Source organism: Trichosurus vulpecula, chromosome 4 (assembly GCF_011100635.1).
Source record: "Trichosurus vulpecula isolate mTriVul1 chromosome 4, mTriVul1.pri, whole genome shotgun sequence".
Taxonomy (NCBI): domain Eukaryota; kingdom Metazoa; phylum Chordata; class Mammalia; order Diprotodontia; family Phalangeridae; genus Trichosurus; species Trichosurus vulpecula.
The window spans coordinates 263,256,927-263,262,926 of NC_050576.1; positions in this window are offsets into that span (position 1 = coordinate 263,256,927).

Below are 6,000 nucleotides of genomic sequence, written 5' to 3' on the forward strand. Positions count from 1 at the left end.
TAACTTAAAAAGCACTTTAAGGTTTGCAAAATACTTTACATACATAATCTTGTTTAATCCTCACAACAACAATGCTAAGAAGTTACAATAATTACCTTCATTTTACAGATTAAGAAATTAAGAGGGGGCAGAACCAAGATGACAGCTGGAAAGCAGGGACTTGCTTAAGCTCTTCCCCAAATCCCTCCAAACACCTGTAAAAATGGCTCTGAAAAATTCTAGAGCCTCAGAACCCACAAAATAGCTGAGGGAAGCAGGTCTCTAGCCTAGGACAGCCTGGATGGTCGCTGGGGAGGGTCTATCGCACAGTGCTGGGAGCTGAGCTCGGCCCAGTGTGGGCCACACCAGGACAGACCACACCAGGAGTTGGCTCAGAGAAGGCCTCAGGGCCACACATCATTGAGCTGTGGCAGTTACCAGACTTCTCAACTCACAAACACCAAAGACCATAGAGCAAGTTAGTGGGAAAACTGCTAGATCAGGTTAGAAAGTAGTCTGACCTCAGCACTGGGGGTGGCAGAGGTGGTGGTGTGGTGGTGGCAGCAGCAGCAGGAAGCTCCTGTGGCTGCTTCCAAAGCTCCAGCGTCAGCTGCATCTGGAATCCCTGGTTCACACGATGGGAGGAATCAAGCAGCAGATCACAGTGGGAATGCAGGGCTTGCTTTTTCCTTCTTGGATCTGGGTCACAATCCAGGTTGGCAGTTCTTGGGGGGGGAGCGCTGCTGTGGCAGAGCTTGTGGTGACAATGAAGTAGAAGTAACTCTGAAAACAGCAGCGCAAACCCTAAAGCTTGGGACAAAGAACTCTCTACTCGACAAGCAGTCATACCCTGACAAAAAACCTCAAAGGTCAAGTAGTTGGCTGGGAACATGGCCAGGCAGCACAAAAGGACGCAGACTCACACTCAGACTGAGACTCTAGAATCTTTTTTTGGTGACAAAAAAGATATAAACATATAGCCAGAGGAAGTCAACAAAGTCAAAGAACCTATGTCAAAAGCCTCCAAGAAAAATATGAATTGGTCTCAGGCCATGGAAGAGCTCAAAAACTATTTGGAAAAGTAAGTAAGGGAAGTAGAGGAAAAATTGAGAAGAGAAATGAGAGAGATGCAAGAAAACCATGAAAAACAAGTCAATGACTAGCTAAAGGTGACCCAAAAAAATACTGAAGAAAATAACACCTTAAAAAATAGACTAATCCAAATGGCAAAAGAGCTCCAAAAAGCCAATGAGGAGAAGAATGCCTTGAGAGGCAGAATTAGCCAAATAGAAAAGGAGGTCCAAAGATCACTGAACAAAATACTACCTGAAAAATTAGATTGGAGCAAGTGGAAGCTAGTGACTTTAGGAGAAATCAAGATATTATAAAACAGAACCAAAGGAATGAAAAAATGGAAGACAATGTGAAATATCTCATTGGAAAAACCACTGACCTGGAGAACAGATTCAGGAGAGATAATTTAAAAATTATTGGACTACCTGAAAGCCATAATCAAAAAAAGAGCCTAGATATCATCTTTCAAGAAATTATCAAGGAGAACTGCCCTGATATTCTAGAGCCAGAGGGTAAAATAGAAATTGAAAGAATCCACTGATCACCTCCTCAAACAGATCCCAAAAAGAAAACTCCTAGGAATATTGTTGCCAAATTCCAGAGCTCCCAGGTCAAGGAGAAAACATTGCAAGCAGCCAGAAAGAAACAATTTGAGTATTGTGGAAGCACAATCAGGATAATACAAGACCTAGCAGCTTCTACATTAAGGCATAGAAGGGCTTGGAATATGATATTCCAGAGGTCAGTGGAGCTAGGATTAAAACCAAGAATCACCTACTCAGCAAAACTGAGTATCATGCTCCAAGGCAAAATATGGATTTTCAATGAAAGAGAGGACTTTCAAGCTTTCTCAGTGAAAAGACCAGAGCTGAATAGAAAATTTGACTTTCAAACACAAGAATCAAGAGAAGCATGAAAAGGTAAACAAGAAAGAGAAGTCATAAGGGACTTACTAAAATGGAACTGTTTTGTTTACATTCCTACATGGAAAGATGATGTGAGTTGAATATGAAGGGATGATATCTAAAAAATGAAATAAATTTAAGGGTTGAGAGAAGAATATATTGGGAGAAGGAGAAAGGGAGAGATAGGATGGGATGATATCTAAAAAAATAAAATTAAGTTAAAGAATGAGAGAGGAATATATTGAGAGAGGGAGAAAGGGAGAGACAGAATGGGGTAAACTATCTCATGTAAAAGTGGCAAGAAAAAGCAGTTCTGTTGGAAGTGAAGAGGGGGCAGGTGAGGGGGAATGTTTGAATCTTGCTCTTATCAGATTTGACTTGAGGAGGAAATAACATACACACTCCACTGGGTATCTTACCCCACAGGAAAGTAGGAGGAAGGGAATAAAAAAGGCGGGATAATAGAAGGGAGGGCAGATAGGGGGAGGAGGTAAACAAAAGTAAGCACTTTTGAAAAGGGACAGTGTCAAGGGAGAAAACTGAATAAAGGGAGACCAGATAGGATGGAGGGAAATATAGTTAGTCTTTCACAACATGAGTATTGTGGAAGGGTTTTACATAATGATACATGTTTGTCCTATGTTGAATTGCTTGCCTTCTTAGAGAGGGTGGGTGAGAAGGGAAGAGGGGAGAGAATTTGTAACTCAAAGTCTTAAAATCAGATGCTCAAAAGAAAAAGTTGTTTCTGCATGCAACTGAGAAATAAGATTTATGGGGAATGGGGCATAGAAATCTATCTTGCCCTACAAGAAAGTAAGGGGAAAGGGGATGGTGGGAGGAGTGGGTGACAGAAGGGAGGGCTGACTGGGGAATGGAGCAATCAGAATATATGCCATCTTGGGGGAGAGGGTAGAAATGGGGAGAAAATTTGTAACTCAAAATCTTGTGATAATCAATGTTGAAAACTAAAATATTAAATAAATAAAAATAACAAAAATTTTTTAAAAAGAAATGAAATTAAGGCTGAGAGAGCTTAAAGGATTTGCCCGGGGTCACACATCTAGTAAATATCTGAGACAAAATTTGAAATCACCTTTCTTCTTCACTCCATGCTCAACACTTGATCAAATGTACCACATAGTTCCCTCAACTTTGAAGACAGTCCACACAGTCTACACCCAGCTTACAGACCCAGCACCAGGAATTCATACTCTCCCAAAGAGGCAAAAGATGATGCCTAACTCCTCAGGCAAAATAAGTAAATTTGGTACTAGCATAGAAGGAAACACTTTACACCACAGGTATTTGACCCCTCCTTGGAATCTGTGACCTTGGCTTTCTTCAGACTCAGTCTCAAGCCTTCAAGGTGACCATGGGAGGCATGCAATTCAAACGTACACATAGACAAGTAAATGGCATAAGGTTAGAGTGAGAGAAGAAACACAGGTAAAGTGATAAGTGAAATTTGAGTAGAGAGAGATAATTTTGATCTGAGAAATTGGGGTAATGGAAAGCTCCATGGAAATGTTAAGAAATTAATTAAGCCTCAAAGGAAAGAAATGTCTTCAGCAGGCATATGTTTAGAGGTGGGGACAACAGGATTCCTTCCAAATATAAAGAGTTTCATGAAAAATTATAGACAGAAAATGGCATATATCGAATGAGGGGGGAGTCAAAATGACACATTTTGGGCGGAATATATGATATATAAAGCAGGAAGATAACCAACTTCCTATTGATCCAGGATAGTTTGGATGGAGTCATACAATCAAGATACTTGAATGCCAACCTGAGATTTAGACATAAATCAATAGGGAACAGGGAAACACTGAAAGTTTTAAGTACAGCTAGGTCCCAATTAGTGTGAATAAAGAATCCCCTTAGAGTCACATTGTTCGAATTTGCATACATATCTCCATTTGGCTGGAATCAATTACCATATTTAATTTAATTATAACTTCTAATAATGTGAATTCAACATATGCGACCACTTCAGGGAATTTATTATCTTCACTAATTGAGACCTAGAAGTATAGGATAGGTTTGATCAGAGTATTGTGAAGAGTACTAGGGCAATAAGGTGACAGATGGATGGAAGAGGAGATTAGAGGAAGACCAGTTAATGATTTTTAAAAGTACTGGAAGAAAACATTAGTGTCGCAAGTAAAATCTAGCATTGAAATAAAAGGAGTGATATAAGAGACATTATAATGGAGACAAAGAACACCTGCCAACTTTTTGGATGTGCGGGGTTATGGAGATAGAAGAGTGAATGGTGGCTCGAAGGCTATGCTCTGGAGGAATGGGAAGATTGTCATGGCACCATAAGATTGGTGAAGTGGGAGGAAAGGGGGATAGGGTGTTTTATGGCGAAGATGATGAGTTCAATCAATCAATCAATATTTATTGAGCACCTATCATAAGCCAAGATTGTCATTTTAGACATGTTAAATTTGAGGTGCCAGTGAGATATTCAGTGAAGCTATCAGACTTTGCCAAGTAGCAAAGGAACTCTAGGGAAAGGTTGGAAATATTGCCAAAATTTGGAAATTGTCAGCACAGAGGTGGTAATTGAAGTTATAGAAGTGGATGAGATAACTATGAGAAAGACTAGACTAGATAAGAAGATAGTCCAAGATGAAACATGTTTGGGAATATTTAAGGGATTGGAGGATACTGAAGAGAAGGTACAAAGGGACCAATTAGAGTTTAGTGTTATAGAAACCATAGGTAGGCAAATGGTGGTGAGGAACTTGCTTTACTAATTCAGGCCAGGCACCTAATTTGTCACTTACAATCTTCAAGTGCCTTCTGGGGGCTGTTGTTATTCAGTCATTTTCAGTAATGCCCAACCCTTCATGACCATATTTGGGGGTTTCTTGGCAAAGATCTAGGAGTGGTTTGCCATTTCCTTCTCCAGCTCATTTTACAGATGGGAAACTGAGGCAAACAGCATTGAGTGACTTGCCGGCATCACACAACTAGTAAGTGTCTGAGGCAGAAGTTCCCAAAGTGGGTAATACCACTTCCTGGAGGGTGCTGGAATGATTCTGGGGGGTGGCAGTAGCCTTGGGTGCAACTAGGGGGTGTTGAATAAAAATAAGGGCTCAATGGAAGCATAAGAAAAGAATATAAGAAAATTTGGAAAACCATTCATACATGTTTCATCGGTTGTGTAATAATTAAAGTTGTAGTGATTACATTGTTTTCCAAATAAACACACAAAATGAAAGTTATAACTGATTGGCGGTCAAGTCTGCCAACAGGTTTTAACAAGCAAGTGTTGGCAAGTGAGCTTGTTGTACATTGTTTGGAAAGTCCAGCATGCATCAGCAGGAATATTTGCATGTACTGACTTGTCTGCCTTCAGGCCCTGCACTTTATGCACTATGGTGCCACTTAGCAGCCCATTCCTGAGGGCAATGAGAGGTTAAATAGCTCACTCAGCATCACACAACCTGGGATTGTCAGAGATGAGGCCTGAGCCCATGTTTTCCTGGTCAGCTCTCTATAAACCATACCATGCAGACTGATGAAGAGGATGTCTATGTGTCAAGGTATTCTTGTGTAGACATATACAAGCAAAAACAAAGAAAATTCCTGCCTTTAAGAAGCTTACCTTCTTCTAATGGATGAAGATAATATATAAAAAGGCACTGTAAGTGGGGAGGTATCTCTATTATAAATGTTAGCTCTATGCAAGTTTTCAATGTGTCAAAATTAAATTTAAAATAATTTAAAAGCTGTCTTTTTTTGCTCTCTGATATATATGATTTGGAAGAAGGAACATCTGGTATAAATATATTTTAAGAAGTAAAAATAAAATGCATAGAAAAAAACAAGAACGTCATACTTTGAGTGTGCATTTCAAACATAATTCAGTATGTGGATAATTCAAATATCTACAGTGAAAATTTGTTTCACTCTTTCACAGTCAAAGAATGTACACCTAATCCTGACCATCTTCCTCATAGATGCATTGTTTCAGAGATCAAGTACAGGCCTAAGAAGTGAATGAATTACCACTCTTGAAAAAAAAAAT